General features: G+C 42.2%; 1 protein-coding gene across 2 annotated transcripts in view; it reads left to right on the forward strand.

Annotated features, from left to right (window-relative positions):
* LOC100650490 (zinc finger homeobox protein 3) overlaps positions 1–21662 on the forward strand; it is a 403793-nt gene that overhangs the window by 5372 nt on the left and 376759 nt on the right. For both annotated transcript variants that reach the window (XM_048410380.1, XM_048410379.1), the window contains exon 2: positions 11245–11323. The gene's annotated coding sequence lies outside the window, so the exon portion shown is untranslated. The remainder of the gene's footprint in view (positions 1–11244; positions 11324–21662) is intronic.

Consider the following 21662-nt stretch of genomic DNA (forward strand, 5'->3'; position numbering starts at 1 on the left):
GGGAGCGAGCGCGGTCGGTGGCACGCGTACGGGCGCGAAAGAGACGGGAAAATATAAAATAGCGAGCGACGTGTACCGGTTAGACTATATGCTCTAATTTTAGGCGATTGCCTCGCTCCCTCACCCGAGGATTATAATTAGATACAAAAATACCCGACCGCCACCCACCCATCCAACCGACAAGCCGACATGTCGAGCGAAAGCGCGGGTGCGTTCACGGATCCCGGATCCGAAAGCGCGCTTGCATGAAGCGCCATTCGCGTTGTCGTGCTCGTGTTCGTGCTGTTTCCTTTGCTTTTGCTCGTAGCGCGCGCTTACCCGAGTTAGAGTACTGGCTGTCGTCACGAGTACTCAAGAATCGGCCGAGAAAACGCCGTTTTGCTCCACTTCGTCTTGTCCGGTTAATTATTCAAGCTGTAAAGCCGCCTGACTAATTGTTAATCTTGAATAATAGATAAGACGAGAGTGGGTCTTCTGCCTTATGCTTTTCGCTCGTTCGCGATCCATCCAACAAGCTTTCGTGGCTCGAGTAAATTATTCGCGTGAAAGTTTATGCGTCTTCCCTTGGAAAATTGTGAGTATCGAGGTTAAATGGCTTTGAAAGGTTGATTAGGCTCTGCGGAATATAGCGGCGGAGCTTTTACCGTTGTATTTGTTGCGACACGTTTTCTTAGAAGGTATAGATTGAGTTCCAGAGAAAACTTGACGTATCGAGCGGTACGCTCGCTATAACAACCGGCCGATAGTTATTTACGAGTCGGATAAATAATTAATTAACGTGACTCGAAAGGATTCAAAGAATGTAACAGCTGCTCTTGCCCGGGTACGCCACCGTTCACTCACCCCTCGTCGAGTCTAGTCTAATACAAGGCAGCGTGGCTCGTTTAGGATCGTAGTGGGGGTAGTCACCCCTAATGCAGGGGAGGTAATTATTATACGAACCAATCGATACTTCGATGAACGACTCGGTTCTTCGTCGAAGGAAAAAAAGCACGCCGAGCTTCTTCCATCGAATTGATTACGTTCCCAGGTGGAACCGCTATTTTCTTCCTTTGTCAAATGAACTTTTTGGAATACGAACTTTCTGCATCAGAATAGTATATTGGCAAAAAATATTACGCACTTATCCTTCCTTTCTAAATACTTTTTCTAATATATCGAATGATATTCTCATATTCTTTCTATATAAAAATAATTTTTAAACAAAATCACATACGAAGTAGGATAATCATTTTTAATTATTTTTACAGGGGAAATTTTTCAGCAATTACAAAAATATTATATTTATTCGCGTATGTATGTACAGCTTTGAAAATCTAATGTACATACATAATACAAACGAAAAGAACGATTTGGCACTAAATAATAAGAAGTTGTTAAGAAAAATGTAATTAGATAGCGTAGCCACGATGGAGGTTGTAAGAGAAGAGTCAGATTCACGACCGCTTTTTTTCATTTTTATCGTATTATTTTTACGATCGTCGAGTATAATACAAATTCCCTGGTTTCGCGAGTAAACTCGACAGAAAAATATTTCGTACGCGGTTTAAACACACGTTCGATTGCACGAAACGAGCTCGTGGACGCGCGTTTGCAAACTTGTACGCGCCGTCCGCTCGAGCCAGCGAAACTATTAATAATGCCAATAATTACCAATTATTTTTAAATGCCAAGAGGCCACAGTTAATTTCGGCACGTGAGCTCACGCTCTCCCACGCCGGCGTCTCATATTCGTGCACAATACTTAAATATGCACCGGTTGGTCGATTTTACAAATACATATCATTTAAATATTGGCGTACATAGGATTTAAACGAAACTTCGCCCAGCTATAATACTCTCGGTCCCGATTAGTCTATATGTACGGTAATTTGGCCGTGATTCAAACCTTTCATCCACAAACGTCTTACACTTTGTATGTTTATAATATCGCTAGTTTTCCATTGAGATCGTTGTTGAAAATAGCCTGGGCGCATTTAAAAGTCACGCTTCAGACACTGCGGCCTTTCTTGCTCGACAAACAATGTTAACCAATGAGATATTTCAAGCCTTCGCGTCCCGGATTCTTATTACAGTTCGCACTGTTCCAGCCATAAAACGCGTTTTCTTCGAACGATATTTTGACATTTTGCCACTATTTAGCGTTAATGTGCTGTAAGATCACGCGCCATAAGATTAAATTGCGGCGTTGACCAACTTGTTAATACGTCACTTTGAAATCAAACAACTTGTACGTGAAAATTTCAAACTATATCGAATATTAACAAGTATATTAACTCGTCCAACTTTGTTAACGACACTCAATCCCAATACGACGCGTTAACTTATAGGCTGTCTTTTGAAACGTATGTGCGCGATCACGTTTGATAATACATTGAAGAAGAAAAAGAAAAAGGTGTGAATAAGATACAACGCGTTTACGATACGAATAAGCTGTGTACGTGTTCAGTACGAGCGTAACGTTGTTTTTTCATACGTAAGTGTAACTAAAAGCCAAATGCCGAGAGGGAAAGCTTCCGAAATTCAGATACACAGAAGCTGCTTAAACAGGCTTTTCTGAAAGACACTGGAACGTTGGTACGCAGAATAGGTTAGGTTTCGTATAGGATACTAAGGTGGACGGTCCCACAGGTCTGCTTGATTGCCGGTTAAAAGATCAGCGGAGTGTGACACGGCCGTTTCTCTCTGGCGGGCGCACACGCGTACCGGTGACACACGAGGACGAAGAAGAAGTAGGCGCAAGGGGAGGCGGAGATCGGTGGAGTAGAAGGAGGAGCACCCTGAGGAATCATGGTCTCTAATTTTTACGGTGTAGCCACATGCGCGCGTCCTGTGTCCCTATATTTACAAGTACAAGTAGCCGGTCATTAAATCCGATAATTAATCACAATCGTCTCTATTAACGGGGAAGGCTTAATTGCTGTTATCCACGCCGTGGTCCGCTAGGAAAGGGGGTAGCAGGAAGGAGGCAGAAGGCGGAGGTGGGACCAGCCCAGGATGTGACTGAAGAATGGGCCCGTCGATCGTCCACCTGTCTTTTCTTTTCTTTGCGGCGAACGCTTCGTTTCTCGCTAGCGAAACCAACGATTTTATGGTTTAGGATGTGACGCCCCGCGTGAAATAAACGCGCCGTGACCTTCTCTTGCGTTGCACCATTCCCACGTTTGATTTTCTTCCAGTGACGCTTCTTATAGCATAAACGATACTTTGATACTTTGACGTTGATATTTTTGACAGTGGACAATTATCTAACGAACAGCGTCAATTTACATCGTTGATCTATAAATCAGATTATACGCTGTGTTATGCATTTCTAAATTTTTAATTCAAACGTATAGAGTGTATTGATCATTTTGACTACCTTCCCTTCAGGCGATCAAATAGTTAATTCAATACGAGATTGCTTTATCACAGCCTTACCGTAGCTTCTCTATAGCTTTACCATAAATATTAAACGATACTAACAGAAAAACGTATGAGAGACTATGTCGAGCGAAACGCGTGAAAATAAACTTCATTTCTATGATAATACGTCGAAGCTTTCGAAGCTGGCCCGAAAGAAACGCGGTAAAAGGACAATCGTAAGAGTCGATGAAACCAGCACACCCGGCGGAATCTTGGTTCGATCGTGACGGAAGAATTCGATGGAAAGAAGTTGAATCTGAAAAGTCTGGACTAAGAGCAAGCGCTGGATCGATTGCAAATTGCGATAGCACCGTAGCCGTTGTATGGCTAACCTGCGCAAAAGCAGAGCCAGGCTTCTCGGTGACATTCGATCCACGCCGCTAATGTACGAAATACAGTGGCACACGACGTAAAGTCATTTTGATACACTTTAATGCACGGAAGCTACGGTATAGTGTTTACGTTCACCTAACTCTCACGAGGTAACGTGGAAGTTGTACGAGTGGTAGCCGGCTGTGGCTCGCTCGGAGGAATATGGCCATGCTGCCCGAGCATATATCCACCATGTATACATGTACGTGTTTCCAGACGCTGGTGGAATCGGCACGAATACCTTGGAACTATCCACACACCGACGTCGATGCCTCGTACACGGCCATCTACTTACTTTAGTGGTCAGCGCGGAAGAAAAGAATTAGTTAGACGGGGGCGCGTCTCATCTAGGTCACCCACACTGGCTTCCAGCCATGCCCGACACTTACGTATCGCATATACATAGACGTACACACGTATTACACATACACACACTCGAGGAGCCTCATTACGGTGCCACGGTGGCGAGGGGTGTGCAGCAAAAGAGGCGAGCGTTAATTAAGAACAGACTCGCCACCCTCTAAGTAAGGAGCACTGACCAACCCCGTTCCCCGTCTTCCCCTCCACGAGCAGCTTACTTCCTACGTTCGACTCGCCTCTGCCCGCTTCATGCTCTCGCCTTCACCGTGGCCTCACACCCTTCCCTAACCTTCATTCTGTAAGAGGAAAAGCCGAGGATTGTGTAAGAAGACGGAAAATGAGGGAAATACGGGAAACGTGTAAAGAAGGAATCGAAGGTAGATGAGACTAGAAAGGGTGAAAAACGGCGGAGGAAGATAGACACGCGGTGAATTAGCCGGAAATCTTGTATAATATTGCACAGGCTCGTCCCTGGAGAATATTTGTTCATATTGCAGTTTTCTTAATACGCTTGTCGTTAGAACATCACGATATTTTTTGAAGTTTTCGTTTAGAGTAGAGTGGAAATAATACTTTTACAAGCTTCGACGCTTTGTAACTTCTAGAAAGAGATAAAAATTGTCCTAACTACAATTAACTTAATTCCTTGGTTTCTAATGATATCTTTGACGAAGTATGTGGCAACGTGCAAAAGATATAATCTGACACTAAAACATGGCGTAATTTACAGTGACACAGTTTTCATTTTTTCGAATTAGCCCGTTTAATCGATCAAATACGTTATGAAAGTTTTCACGTAATCGTCAATTCGTTGCGTTGTAACAAGAAAAAGAAACAAGAGTTGCATCTTTGGAAGCTGAAGAATCGCGGTGAAACATAGTGAAAGGATGATCGGGGGATCTCATCGTGACAACACGGAGGCACACATGTTGCGAGTATCGCACAATGGCAGCTCCTCTTAGGCCAAAAAAAAGTCACCCAACTGTTCATCCCCTTCAGAGCGTTATAAGCTCCCCCAACCAAGGGTGAGCCGTGGCCGATTGTTTCCAACAGGTTTGCCAGCTTTTGTTTCAGTCCGTTCTCATGCGCGCCGGAACTGGTCATTGCTCGAACCCTAAAAACGGTTGAACAATGACCTTCATGGCCGTTACATTGCACTGCAATAACGACCCCTATTTCCCAGAGTTCCGAGAGAAAGAGAGAGAGACAATGCGTAATCTCGATAGGATGGGGACTCATTCCACCGCTTTAAATGCTATGCCATCGGCGTTTAATCGTCGATTTTGCTCGTTTCATGCGACCTTCTGTTACCGTTGCAATCTGTATAGAAAGCACGCGAATGAATATTCTGAAAATTAGTTTATTTCCACGATTTGCTACTTTTGACATATTATGGTTTTTTACCTTTCGATATATCGCAATCTAGTTATACTTAAATATGTTTACACCTAACTCATTGATATCTAAATGTTACGATACATATTTTTGTGGCCACTGCAAATTAACATCGAGAAAGAATTTAACACGTAGAAGTAATGAAAACTTTTTTAACGAATCGTTTATCACACAATCGTAGAGTTAAATGATTTTCATCTTCTGTACGTAACAAAATAATAACTCCACCTTTCGTTAATCCACCTACCATTGCTGGCAAAGTTACACGAACAATTTGGTACGTTTAAAGAAGAAACTGTCGTGCCTCTCTTAAGTTCATGGCTTGGAGCGTAAATAGAAGCAAATCCGCTCTCGTGGCGAGGGCAGTTCGAATTTGTTTCCAACAGAAATATGCTTCTCATGCGTTTTAATAGCTGTCCCTTTCGTATACCGGCGGCCTGAAATTCCGCGCAACTTCTTCATTTATTTGGCGGAAAGAACGGCTTAATGAGGCGAAAGGCTGACCCGTCTCTCTCCCGTCTATTGGCAGAGGAGAGAACGTCGCGTCCCTTATGTAATTGTTCGTCTCATCGAAGGATCTTCCACATTGTGGTGGACAGCTGGTTCCGCTCCGCGTATTTATGTGCATGGGAATCGACTGAAATGACGTTAACTGCTTTCTCATAATCGCGTTGACTTACGTGACGTCCGCACGTCACGACCATTACGATAAAACATTTCGCTCGTGTATGCATTGTGCCAGAATTATGCATGCCGAGGAATACGTGATTTCCTGATTTTTGTGCGCACACAATGAAACGTATTCTACCCGCGAGTCACCGGGGCTCGCTTGTTACCAGCATGGCGCTTCGTTAAAATTTGCTCGTATTACGGATCGAATGATTCGACGGAAACACTTTTACGACATCGACGAAAGTTTTGTCCACGGAAGAATAAAATAGGACTGTTGGTTTCATAACGAGGCACGTATTATGAAAAGTATTTCCGTGAAAAGACTTTTGTCACCGTGTAGATGTATTTATATTTTACAGGCTTTAATTTATTTTAATCGATGGAACAATGATTAGTACTTTATACAATCTTTTATTGTTCTGGTAAATTTTCTTCTCGCCTAGTTGATGTTCAGTGTTTAAGATTTTTCCGAATCGCTTTCTCGCGAATAGAGTAAGCAGACATTTACTATACGTGGTATATACGTATGTTTTATCGGCAAACCTCGTTAGGACGTCGTGTTATTTACACGAATAGCGTCCAATAGTATTTATTGCCATAAACTACAAATTCGACGTATCAAATTAACGACGGCATACCTATCTAAATACAGCGTTTGAAATAAATTACAGCCTTTATGTTTCATAGAACAAAAACATATTCAGAAGTTCTCTTTCAACGAAGTGCATACTTCGCTCATTCAGAAGTGCAATATCATCAATGTGCAATGCTACCTCACTTGGAAAAGTAATGTATTTGCTACGTCTTCGCAATGTTCGATAACTTTCAAACATCCACCCACAGACGATGAGAGGAAGAATGACTTTCATGGTCCTTCGAAATAATCTTCAATCGGCACAACCTCGACGACCTTCTATGACCTTCAAATGACTATAGACATCGACTGATGTAACGTAATTATTATTTCACGTTGAGTGTAATAATATTTGTTCGAAATGCCAGTAGCATCGAACACTTCAAACATAAATTCCTTTAAAAGCGATTATTCAACGATTATATTCGACAAAAATAATTATATATTAATGTAAAAAATATCTAGGAACGCAAGCTACAATTATGACCACTAATGTAGCTTGCTAATTCTCCAAAACTACCATCGCATCATCGATGAATTCAACTATCCAAGATTCCTCTCTTTGTATTCGTCAATTCGCTGACGCTAGCTAGTTGAGAGGCACTGGGCGTGGAAGGCGCAAGCAGACAAATCCGCAAATTAAACAAACACCTTATTGACACGCTGATCCTTCGGCATAGAGGTATTCCTGGACCTAAAGTCTGTCGCGTGGGTGAGAAAGACAGAACGGAGAAACGATCGTCACCGTTCTCCCTCTCCCACGAGTCGTCGGGATAAGAAAGGCAAGGGGCGAGAAATCAAAGAGAGAAAAGGACGGAAAGAGACTTGGCAATCCGAATGAACGAACTACACCACATACAGGGTCTTAGCGGGACTTAACGAATATTGCCGTCGATATCCAGAAGCCCCCCGTACGACTCTTCTTCTTCTTCGTTCTTCTTCTTCGTCTCCTCATCCTGCTATCGAACTCCCTTTTGTCCCTGGACGGTAAGACGCGTTACCGAGCTTCGTCGCTCGATTCGACGAACGGCCGGGTTAATTTAACGCGCAAGTTAATTTGTTCCCTGAGATTTCGTATTCGAGGTGATCCCTACCGATGGTCGATTCAATATCTTTCTAGTTCTCAAATCCTTTCGAGCATTTGGCTAATCTGAAATTTGCCAGGACGAAAATGTTCCCTCCGTGTGTCGGGATGTAACGCTTAAAAGGAAGGGTAAAACTGACTTTCTGATATAGAGAGATTTGAAAATCAATTTTTATTGAGATGGAATTAAACGAGGCGGATAGTGTCGTCGTCGATAAAATTTGTCAAGATCGTCGCAAAATTAATCCTTTGCAAATTATTAAAGAGGATCGTGTTTTTTAGTCGCTACCGTAAGTTCTCCCGTACATTTGATAGGAAAATTTCCCAGTAATTGGTCGATTCCGTGCAAATTGACTCCAGATTACCACGCATCGTCCCATATCGTTCGAATTCGTCACACTCCGTGATTAATGTACCGAGATTACAAATAAATTGCTGAAATGTATGATGCTTAAAAAGACAGGGGAAAAAAGGAACGGTACGGGAAAAGAAGCAGAAGGAACCGGCGAGAAAACAAGGAACGCAGGCTCGAGGAGGATTACATCGAATTACATGGAACGAGGACAATAAAACATCTCGGTTTCGCGTTCAACAGAAACGAAGGCTCCCAGTTATTTCGTTACGCCACTGTTTTCTCCTACGTACGTACAATGGACGAGAAGGATCGTGGTCGGATGGTTGGAAAGAGTCGGACGACAAGGCAGATAAATTAGTGCTAGTAATGAAGACTGAGTCCGGCGCCTGATTAAACAAACACAGGGAAACACAAATAAGTGAGAGAAGCGCGAGAAGGAGGAAAGGTGAACGCTTAAAGGGAGCGAAACGCACGAAGGAAGAAAGGAGAAAGAACGAATGGGTGGCGGAAAGAAGAAGAATCTGCGAGTCTTGCTTTAGACCTTGTCTTATTTTGCCTCTAATTAACTAAAGTAGCGTAGTAAGCACGCTCGAAGACATTGCCGGTGACCTCTTTTTTTCCTGCCACGGTGTCTCTCACCTTTTCTCATTTATCTTGTTTTTTAAGCCTATTCCCGTATCCACCGATGCTTGTTGTCGGCGACGCCGCCGCCGAGGCCATCGTCGAAGACGACGAAGACGACGAAGACGACGAAGAAGACGACGACGACGACGACGACGACGACGACGACGCCGCCGATGATGATGACCGTGTGTCACACGCTAGCCATTCGTAGAACGAGCGTTGTTTCATTTTCGACGCACGTCCTCAAAATGAAAATGTATGAGCGTGTATAATACATAGAGAATAGTTTTCGAGCGGGTCCGGTTAGCGGAGCATGAATCTCATCGAGGCACTCAAGGCTAAAGCTCTCGAAATTACGCGGGATGAATTAAAAATAGCGGTCACTAAATCGTGAAAACAAAATCCGGCCGGATTTATGGACGCTTTTTGAGGTTTCCAGTCACGAGCTATTAGTCGTGGACGTTTGCGAAAAATACCGAAAATAATCATCGGTCGTTACATGCTCGGGCTGGGGCTGACCAACTACCAACAAGCTCACGGATGAACGATTCTTTTTTAGTTTCTCCTTTTGCTCGGAACGCTTGTAAATTTGATTGTTACGGAAATATACGTATGAATAACGCGAGTTGGGCTATTAAGAGATCGCGAACAGTTGTTGCAGAAGAATTCATCGAGAGTCAAAGTCTACCGATATTATGGTAGGATCGATATAAAAATAACGAAACTTTTTGCGTAGATGATAATATTTGCAGGTTGAGAGTACAGCGGTAAAAATTCTTTAGCTTCGATGCAGGACAATGATCTAAGAAAATAAAGATAAGACACGGTAAAAGAAATACGTTGGTAGAGTTCGAATTTAATAGTCAGCCGGTGCTTCACCGTTTGTGTCCAACTAAACGAAAGATTTCGTTATTATTTACTACTACTGAAACATAAGATCCAAAAATAATACGAGTACATCCTTCTCGTTCTCTTATATATTAGTTAAATATAAATATTTGCCCTTAAATTTTCAATGATATACCCTAATTTCAGTGCATCTGAGAACATATTTTGTCCTCGTGATAACCTCATGCGATAGTATTTTCCTTTTGAGGAATGTGAGAAATGTAAAAAATCTATTACCTCAACGATAGGGCGATAGTTGCTATAGTTGAATACTCCTAGCAACTACAATAATCAGAAAATCAAAGGAACAGACTCCGTGTGGAGACGATGGAGACGGGGCAAATTTTTCGAAGGAAAGAAAAGAAGACGCCAGGTGGTCGCTGGATGATGTCCGCCGCCGGCGTATCGTGGTGCTTGCGATTCAAATTATTTGTAATCCTCATTTTTTTAACTGACCGCCAGAGAGAGCGAATTAGCGTTCGTAACGCGTGGGTACTACACGGCCGAACGCGATCCAGCAAGATGAGGACGCTAGGTGAAAAAATAAGCTTCGACGATAATAATTATTATCGAACCGGCCGCGAAATCTCCGTGGTCTGCCGCCTCCGGAGCCGGGGTAAAAAAGATACGAATCCGTGACGTTGGGCCGCCAGGCAAGGACGTTCAAGTTTAAACGAAAATAAAAATTCCCCTGTCCGATACTAATTATAGAATACCGCTCATCGAGCAAACGCCGCTTGAATTACCGATATACGGTGCGCCACTGGATTATACCGGGTGTTTGTAGGTGAATGAATTTAACGATGCGATGTAGACTAAATCTTTACGTAACGAACGATAAACGAAGAATTAATTAATAAAAAACACAATAAGCCAGCAACTGGTCCTGCGCTGTAAAACTGTCAAAGACAATTAGTACATATATATATATATATAACAGTAGTGCAATATTTTGACGAGGAAAATGTACAACGCGTGAAAAAAATATTTTATATCCGTTAGTGACTCGATCCGAACTGGATCGATAGAGGATTAATCGTGTGCGAGAAGAAGGTCTGTAACCGAAATTGGAAGGAACACCCGATAAATCGATACGCCGGTTGTATACCCCGTCTCGAGGAAAATTAATATTGTTTTTATCGACGAACAGCCGGGATAATTAGATCTCGGTATAGGCCTGTTTGCACGTCCACGGTCAGACCGCCGCGTAATCGAGGATCGATCTCTTCCCCTCTCTCCTCAATTGCCTCGTGACGCGTCGCAAATTTATTTCTCAACGAGGACGATGCGTTACGCGTTTCGAAGTTATACAGAGGCTTCAGCTCTTCGATCCAATCTACGCCGATGATCGACGATATTAACCGCAAACGACCCGCACACCTTCCGCGTCCACGACGATGTAGCACCGCGTGAACGCGACAGATTGGTAACGAGCGATTTTCTTCTGTCTTTCAGATTCGCGCGAAGAATGTGACGTCGGCAGAAACGAAACAGAGAGGCGGGAAGACCGTGCAGAACACCGATCCCCGGAATGGTGAGTTGGTAATTAATCAAGCGTATTCGTTCAGGTGTTAATTACTTGGCTTGGCAATCCGAAGCACGCTTATCTCGTTCACGATTATTAGGATACATAGGTATCGAAGGAACGAGGTAAACTCGCAAGAAATCTAATTCAAAATCATACGAGTCTCTCTCTCGAATCAAATCGATCAGCGCCACTTTATACGAGTACATGACACACGATTAACATCAACCTTTTTGACAAACAAGTTACTTACTACCATACATTTATTTATTGCAATGCGGGACGATGAACACAAAGTGTCGGAAAGAAAAGAAAACTGAAGAATGTAGGGAATGTAAGGGATGGACGGAATGTAGGGAATGCAAGGGATAGAAGGAATGTGAGAAACGTAAAAAAATAGAATGAACGGATCACAAGGAGAAGTACAAAAAGAACGGAAGTCTATCACTACTGATTTCAACATATATCATAGTACACCACGTCGTCGCAAAATTAATCGTTTCTGTATTTTAATATCGTTCCGTTAGAACATTTCGTGTTAAACCAATAAGTATCCTGATACTTATGAACAGGGATTTGCAGGAGACCCATCTCGCGATGTGAATCATAGCACGTTAGCCGTGGTGTGTCGCGTTTAAACCAGCGGCGCGCGAACGTATCACTCGGCAATCGATGGAGTTTTATGTCGCGAAACGACCGTCCAACGCCGGTTGTGTGTTGCATGCCCGAGCTTCGTGCGGAAGATCAATCCGGCATATAAATGATGACGTTAATAATACCGAGATAAAGCATTCCATGAATATAAATACGCGGCTCTCTCTGTTTGGCCGGGCGTTTCAGATTTCAGTGAAGTAGCGTTATTAGGGAAGTCAGAACGACCTCGATAACGTTCCGCTTTTCGACGGAATTTACTCACAGAATTTACTTTTCGAAATTACCGAGAGATTACGGGAAAGAATTATTGAATCCGGGCTCGGCTGGAAATGGCGGACACCAGGCGGTATCGCCCGATCCGGTTTAACTTAATCTTAGTTCGATTTTCTCCGGGTGCGATTTTTATATGCGTACATTTAGGGCAGCCGAGGTCTGCGCTTTTCGAAGATTGATGCTTGTTAAGTAGCTCGAAGTAAATTGCAACTTGGGACTATTTTACTACATTGTGCCCGATTGTGCGCCGGTTTCATGTTGAAACGACTACCATTTGCCAGTAATTTCACTGCTCTAATTTCGTTCGATACGAGGAATACCAGAGAGTGAGTTAATCGGGATATACTTTCCTAAATTTGAATATCAATAAGTAACTTCGCGTATTCGTTTATTCTTTTTTCCCTTTAGGATGGTGGATGTATTTTTGAAATTGATTTTTATTATTAAAAAATTAAACGTATCAATTTTCCGCAATTTTTTTAAGCATAACGTACAATATCTTTTTTTGGTGTCCTTGGTTGGCGAATAAATTTCAACCTCGTGATATTACAATGTTTAACAATGGAAGACAAGTATTTCAGGTCGTGAAAGTGCTTGCAGTCAAAACCTGTAATTTGCATAACATATGCTACGTTACGAAGTTTTTGAAATATTGTTATGGGTACGGTGAGATACAGCTATCAATTTTACTAATTATGTAGGTATTACTCGAAGAGGGTTATATTGCAACAATGTTGAAAATAATTAAGGTGGTAACATTTTCTAGACAACTTTGTATATCCCCTTGCTTCTCATGCCGCTGATATTTAAAGTAAATTCCTTATAATTATTATGTATGACATATGTGTACATATATGTCCCCTTACAAATTTGTCCAATATAATCGTAGTAGGTAATCTGTTTTTACCACGATAATTATTAACATAAGTTCAATTCTTTCATAATTCGTTGTACGGCAACGTTTCTATCCTTATTGTTATTAATTATTCCGACGCAATATCTATATTATATTCTTACTTCTATATATTTATTTTGCACACCGTATTCCAACCTGCGTTATATCCACTATGCTTGTGGGTATTTAATATCATAAAATTAACTAACTCGACATAAGTTGTCGTGGTCTGCCGTGACTCAAAAAACCAGTCCATGTCCATCCACTTTCGAAATCGTCCGAATAATTATTAATCGTAGCATATATCGCGAATCTCACTCAAACCTATCCCAACGAATATACTCTCGATCAAATCGCATTAATCATACTCGCATTTACACGAAAAGCTGAGGCACGAGCCACTTCCACGAGAAAGAACCTGTGCGGGTCGAGCAAACGGTTCCGGTCGGAATGATCGATCGGATTGGTAATAACGATCGAAGGAGGGTTGGCGCGAAAAGGAAAGGACCGGTGGTCGTGTGGAGAGTGCGAGGGAAGAAGGTTCGCGCGTCGAAGAGGGCCTGTTCGCCGCGTTCTAGCCCGGAGCGACGCGGAATCACTCAGAGCAGCGCCGGCCGTTACTTCATTTTTGCGGACCGTTTACAACGTCCTGTCCACTCGCGTGGCATCGTTGCTGGCATTTCGATGCATAATAAACGAGCAGTTAGCCCTGCTCCGTGGCTCACACCTCTGGCCCCTTCTTTTCTACGAGTCAAAGGGGGATGTGCCCCTCTCCAAAGAGCCGGCAGCCTCTTTTCCTCACGGTCGACCGTCAGGATCCTCCTTCTTCCTCTTTCCGACTCGCGCCCGTTCCGTAAGCTGCCTCTCGTTTGTAGACTTTCTTCTTTCAAGACGAGGCGCGCATAACGAGATGCGAGAGCGAGACCAAGCTATATCGTTGGCCGAACCGTGGAGAGCCGAGCGACTCTAACGAAAGGAAATCCGATTTGCACACCGTGTTCAGAGAAACAGACAGAGAGAGAGAGAGAGAGAGAAAGAGAGACTCTCCCGCCCTCTTTCGAACGCACGCCCACCCCTCAGGTACACGCCGCGCGCTAGTTTTCATGGAAATTCGTTTGCCGCTCGTTACGTGACGCTGGCATTTCCTTTGCCGGATTCTTGCTTAGTACGCCGCCCATTGCGACCTAGACAACTCTATCGAAAGACTTATTAAAGTTGTGCGCTGGGACCGATGCTGGAATTCGTATGTAATAGGAATGCCGACTCTTTTACCTTTTTGGAGAATTTGGGATTTAGATGGTTTCTCGGGGATTTGCTCGAAGGTTACTCCTTTTATACAGTTGTCTTCGAAGGTTCTCGAAGGAAATTCCTGATATTGCGAATTTTTATCTACATCTATGAATTATTGACGCCAAAACATATAGCGCGCGTAAAGCACATGTTCCTACTACGAGGATTGTAAAAGTTGCAAGGGAATATTGAATCGTCTTCCGAGAGGATATTCATGAAATCGATTTAACGTTCCGACGATTATAAGCGATTAGATGCGACATTCGACGCATCATGCAAGTTGAAATCGTTAATGAACTTCATGAAACTATAAAACATGCTTGATAAATGTGCATCCATGAATTAATCATTCCTGGTATATTTTATTTTTTCTTTTGCCGAAAAAGTTAATTATACTTCGTAAGGTTATACATAACGTAGAATGACTCGGGAGTTCAGCGTGTCAACAGCTAATAGGCGATTTTATAATGACGATTATGATTATGACTATGGTTATGGTTATGGCTATTTATAACAAGCCATATCCACTCGAAGAGAAAGATCACGAGATATTGGTACATAATGATAATAATAATTATACTTCTTTATCGAAGTTGCATACAGTATACCTTAATAGAATCGATAGAATAAGAAGGAAAAGGGTGAAATATTACACTTCGCTCTAACCACCGTACGCAAAGACGTAATCGAACCTAACCCGACTCGTTGTAATGACGCAAAAACATAACGATTTACAATTTTTAAATGATCAACATCTTAATATGATTGATTCTCAGCTATACGCGCGTATAAAATTGTTTATATTTTTAATGTATTCTATTCACACATTAAATTCATCATATTATCTAACATTCTGAGATGTATCGTACGTATCCACACACTCAGCTAATTTGAAACGTATTTTGAAGTAGAGAAAAATCGAAAAAATACTGTACTAAAATATCGAACCATTAACACATCACATTTCACGTATATTCGCATTTCGTTGTATTCCACGCGACGAAAAAACCGACGTGAAACGCGACACACTGAACGAATCTTGTTACGATTTCGCTAATACGCATCAAACGAAACGCACTTGAACCTACCGATCGATGATCGATGCCACCTGCAGGACGCGGCAGTTGAAAAAACTGGAAGCGGCGCGCATCGGAGCGATTATTTGCGCCGCGCGACGATAATGGATACGGAAAGGCGGTTTGAATCCGGCCGAATGGGCGTATGAATGGTCGCCGTTTAGCGTAATTATTGGCGCATTGTCTACGGCACAATACCGGCCGCGAAATTGGCATGCAAAAATCGGATGCGATCCTATTGTCGGCCATTGTCCGATCCGTGGCTGCGTGGCAGCTTCCCCGGGCTCTCCAGTTTTCGAATATTTCGCCGTCAATGCCGCCGATTCGTTCACCAATCGAATTTACCTCGAACGACGCCAAAAGGAATTCACCGGTTCCACCAATTACGCGATGTTCCAACGTTTTTCTTCCTTTTTCCATTTTTTTTTCCTTTTTTTTCGAATATTACCGCCAAACGCAACGAGACTGCGTTTCGGCGATGCGGTACGTGTAGTTCTGTCACGTTTCGATCGATCATTTCAATATTCCAACTCTAACGACTCGTTCAAGTTTCGATCCGTTTGCTGAAACGTAGTTGGAAAAATTGATATCGCTGAACAATATTAATAGAGTTGAATCATCTGACTTAACAATTTTCTTAGAAAAAATTCTGTCTCCTTATGAAGATTGTTTCTAGTAATTATTATCGAAATATTTGTTATATAAATAAGAAGTTAGTACTTAAAAAGTGGAGCGGATAGGTTTAACTTCCTAGAGGATCGTGTACAAATTTCAGTGGGTCAGCCGATTTCGTCCTACTTTCTTCGATGTTTCTCAGAGTGGAAGTTCGACGACGAGTTACGTCGGCGCTCTGTTGCCTCGAGGTGAAAGTTCACGGATCGCCGTGTCGCGGACACGTTTCATCGAAGAGAATTTTAGGCCTGCCGAATACGAGAGCTAGATTCGTGATGGCTGGAAAGGACGAGTCGAGAATTTGGTTGGTTATTAGGCAAGGGACGTCGGCACGATTCTAACTCTCCTTCGAACAGAGCAACCGCGGGCTTTTTGTGCGGTCAGATTGGCGGCCATTATGTCCCGAAATTGGGCCTTAATTGTGGCAGCGGTAATGAGTCGGGTTGCTCTAATGCAACGGCACCAGCACACGTTGTGCCTTAAAACTTGCTTCGGTGCCGTCTAACGGGTGATCTATCGATAAATTTCTCTTCTTAAACGCGATGATAGAATTCTGTATTTTCTCGGATTTTCGTATTCTTTCTGATTCTTGAGATTGAAATCGAGTGCAGTGGATAGCTGGATAAGAATTTAACGTCGTATTTATCTTATTCGATTATTCTACACCGTTAATAGTCGTAGACGTTTATAACATAGTAATAACATAATAGTAGACATTTATGGATAATTAGGACGAAGAAGAATCCCAAATTTAATTTTGAAATTCAATTTGCAATTGTAATAATGGTTTGTCTAAATTTCTGGATAACTATCGATCAATTGACGAATAAACGATCTCTAGGTTACTATAGACTTGAATTTTCAATTCGCAAAAAATCATAAAAATAATTTCAAACTTTTCTCGCGAGTATTATTGAAACCTTTGTTAGATCCACACTTCATACCAGTATCGTAAATTAATTCTCTATTAAACATAACATAGAGAATATAGCATATAGTAATATATAGTATCCATATGTAGAATTACGTATACACATAATACTCGTTCAAACATACTCGTAACTTTAAGGCTCACAAAGTTCTTCGATGAAAAACCTCCTACCTCTTCTTCCGTTTCTATTGCATCGATTTATTTTTCATTCTGAACGTCACGAGTATCGACGATTCGAATAATCGTTCGGCTACGTTCTGCTTCGGAATTAATGTGCAGCTAGATTATTTCAGACACCCGGTATAGAATAGAGAGCGGTAGGGAATACTACTATGTGGCGACGTAGCATTATTTAATTGCTCTTCCGTTGTTTTTTCGTCGCCAGATAATTTGTGTACCTGCCGGCGATCTCTCAGTTCCACCTGAACGTTCTCTTCTCTTCTTATCCTTGTTCCTCTCGTCGCCCCGATAGACCCGATCGCTTCGGGTTGTCTCGCTTCCACCGATTCCATAGGCTGCTTGGCTTCGTATGGGTTTTCTCGTTGTGAGAAGTCGGCACAAGGGGAAAGCAAAAGAGCAGAGCAGCGAGAGAAAGGACGAGAAGGACGGGACGACCGGTCGGCCTACTCCTAATTGCGCGTAATTATCTATGGAGGCCAATTAACTCGGATTGGCTGGACGGATGATCCGCGACTAGCCCGAGGACTCGAACATCGTCCAAGAAGAACCTCTTTCGTCTCCTTACCTTGGCTAAACACACGCGAAAGCGGCCACGGAATCGTCCTCGTTTTCAGAATCTTCGCCCTCCTCCCTGCCTCTCATCCGTCGTCGATGCAAAACGCGAAAAGTAATTGCCGTAATCAATCATACGAAGTTACAGGAGTGAGTTAGAACTGAAGTGTATTAAGAGAGTATTGTTTTGCACCGGTGGTACGAAAGTAATTTGTTTCCCTCTAAACGAGTGTTCTTGTTGCGATGGTTTAATATTTTTGAGCCGATGCCGAGGCAGGATACAGCAGTTATTTTCTTTTCAAGAAATAATCTCTGTGTAATTTTTGAAGTGTATCTACGTAGAATTTTGTAGACGAATTCTGTTGTACGAAAGATACGAGAAATTAGAAATTTCATTCTATGGCAATATACGAATTTAAAGATAATTAATTAACAGTAATGTTTCTACGACTGCGTATTGTGTATTATTTTATATTGTCCTTATCGTTCATACGTATGAAATATCGCGCTTTCGAAAAGATACTAAAAGTGTCAAAGCTTTTGTTCAAGTACTTACGAATACTTTCCTTTCTTTTACAATGAACGTTAAATGATAATTTAACGTAGCAGGAAAGGTGATTAAATATAGCAAAATATCCATTTATAGATATGCTCAAGTGTCGTTATAGAGCAGTTTCCAAGTGCAAACGTAGAAAATTTGCGAAAGGAGAAACTTTTAAAGAAACTGCGGAACAGAGGAAAAGCGTCCCTCGTTTCAGAAGTATTGTCTTCCTGATGTTTTGACAGATTTTTGTTTACCACCGAAAACTTCGTTCTTGCGTAACATCCTATATGAACACGCTGATAGAAATCATGAAATTCTTTCGGTCTATGAACTTCGAATATTGGAATGCTGCCGGCAGGGCCATGCTCAACGATTGGAAACAGTCGATTTATTTCTCTTCGATTTATATGAATGTTTAATACATAAAATTTCGGTCAACCAGCAAAATCCTCCTTGTCATAATTCAATGTAGGAAATATTTCCAAATGTAAATTTTTGGTTAGATTCGCATTTCCATTTGACATTTATTTATGAAACGTGTATCAGGGAATATTAGATTTAATAAAAACAGTTTATCGATCAGATCGTGTCTATAATAGCCACAACAATGTGCTTCGTATTATTGTTTGTTATTCAACATCAAACTACTGGACAGACTAGTTTGACAAATTGTTAGATTTTTAGACCTATACGAGACTCCTAGACAAAATTTTCTCCTAACTAGAACTCTTTAATAGCGTACGAATCAATTCCAATTGTAATAAAGAAATCTTTAAAATCTTTTATCCTCGCGAAAGTATTTTCACGCTTTCATTTTTGCGCAATGAAAGCTCGAATGAGAACGAGGATGTCCCGCAAGGGATTCCAGCGAACAAGAGCGGTATGAGGAAGATGTTCGACCTCCTCCCGAGAAGATTGCGATATTAGCAAGATCTGTGATCGCGATGTTCCCACGTTCCTTTTACAATTTTTCTCCTTATATCGAGGAACGATTTAATGGCGGTATCGATGTTTTGTGCGTTTCTACGTTACATACCGTTTACCATAGCGCCGTGCTGTAATTGCATGCCTCTAATTACGCGTGCAGCGCTGTGTCCCTCGCCCACCTTCGCGGGTTTATTTGTTCTACCGTTTCCCAGAGCATCGGTACTAATACCCCGGGTGTTTGCAATCTCAGGCGATCATAAATAATCGCACGCACATTCGCAGCCGGTACTGGCACATACGTAATGAGCAATTAACGATCGAGTTCCTTGCTGGTAATTGCTTCATCGACGCGGAAAAGATGTTACGAAGCGGTCACTACGCGATGCTTTTCCATATCTGCTGATCGTCGGCTACATCGCGGTCATGTTCATGAAAGTTGATGCCTATATAACTCTCGGCATACCACTCTGGCGATGCTGGATTATAGATTCTGAAATGCTTTACAGTTTGTTCGGTTTGATATCCCTGTTTCTTGCTGCGAGGATGTTAAGAGCAAAGGTTGCTTCTTAATCGAGTAAATGTCGTTTTTATCGCTAAAGGCTCCAAGTTTCTCATGTTTCCTTCGTAATATTAGCATGTTACACGATATAATTGGTTGAAAAGTAAAAACTGACGGACGGAAAGTTAGTTATTTCTGTTGAGAAATTTTATATGTATCGTATAGTACGTTCATCGATAAGTTTGCGTTAAATATGGAGAGGACAGAACGACGATACAATGGAACTAATAACCGCAGAACTAGCTTAATTAATGCCAAAGAATAACCGAATAACGTTCTTTATTAAACCCTGGCTTTACTTCCATCTGATTAAATTCTTTTCTGTCTTCGTTGAATTTTTTACCATTCGTCGAAGATGCCTAAGTCTCGCTGGAAATTTACGATGAGCTAGCCCTTCGCCAGGAATAATACGTCTCTTTCCTAACTGCGGAAAACATATATTTATCTGGTCTTTACATAAGCCGATTCAGCTATTGTTCCGTATCCACTTTTCAAGATTCGAATCCTCGGGGACTCGAAACGTCGAGGTTCTAACAGCGAAAGAAAGCGAGAGGGGAGGGGGTGGGAAGGAAACGCGTACACGAGGACAAAGACAGCAAAGGATATGCGAAAAAAGAAAATCGCGGAGGTGGAGGGAAGTGACCGAATCGTCGAATGACTGAGGGAGACGGGACAATTCGTCATTAGTAAACAAATAGTTTAGCGACCGATCGGGCCAGGCCTACATAAACTAAACAACAATGAGGCCTGCGGCTGAGAAAGAAATACCGACTCGCTACCCTTCGAGGCGAAGCACACCTGGCTTCACCTTCGTAGCAGTTTACCTGCTGCACACGGGTGGGTGTTGAAGAGGTCAGGGGCGTGTGTATCCGAGCCGGTACCACGCCACCACGCCCAGTCGCAGGACTAATAATGATTTATTTCGCAAGCTTAACGATCTCGTCCGATTTAACCTCGTCCACCGGCCCCTTTATCTTTGTCTTTGATCGGCAACGGGTTGCGTAATAATCGTTGAGGCCACGCTTCTCCACGCTTCCTTTGATAGTCGCTGGCTTTTCATTTTCGACCTTCGATCGATAGCCACTCTCACGATGCTGTTTTCTCATTATTCTGTCGATCGATGCTTTACCGATTGCATTTAGCGCCGTATGAATTGTATTCGATGGTTATGCAAGATTCGCGAATTCGTTTCGGTTTTGCAACAAAATTTCGGTTTTTTCATTTCCTCCTTTGGTGGTTTTATTTAAAGCGTTATTCGAAACACTCTTGTTATGAAATTGCAAAATTATAGAACAGACTCACTTTCCATGTTGATAAAAATTAATTAAAAACAGACAAATATCGGTTCCATGACGATGTAACGCTTTCTTTTTTAAAACGCAGGGTATTTAGCAGCGTGGACACGTTCCTGATTGAGGTACCGGGTTTTAGTTCGACGAGGATCTCTCCACCTGACCGAGTCCGATCGGTGTTAAAAAGAATTTTTCAGATTCATTCGTCACCTCGAATTTCACAACACGATCGACATTACGAACACATCTTCAGGGCCGTAGGGAGAAAGAGGCCCAACCGAGCAGTAATGTGTTTTAAAAATACGCTAATAGCCTGGAACTTGCAGTTTCTCCGATTCTGATCCGTCCTTCAGGAACGTTAAATTTTAGCCGGTAAAAATTCGCCCCTTGATACTTTTAACACGAAACCAAGACACGTTCCTGCTTTTGTTTGGTCCAAACAAGACGGAGTCTGGTTCTCGACCAACGCTCAGGTAATCGAGAGTATTTGTTCAGAAGATTCC

This window comes from Bombus terrestris, chromosome 11 (genome assembly GCF_910591885.1).
Source record: "Bombus terrestris chromosome 11, iyBomTerr1.2, whole genome shotgun sequence".
In the NCBI taxonomy this organism is placed as follows: domain Eukaryota; kingdom Metazoa; phylum Arthropoda; class Insecta; order Hymenoptera; family Apidae; genus Bombus; species Bombus terrestris.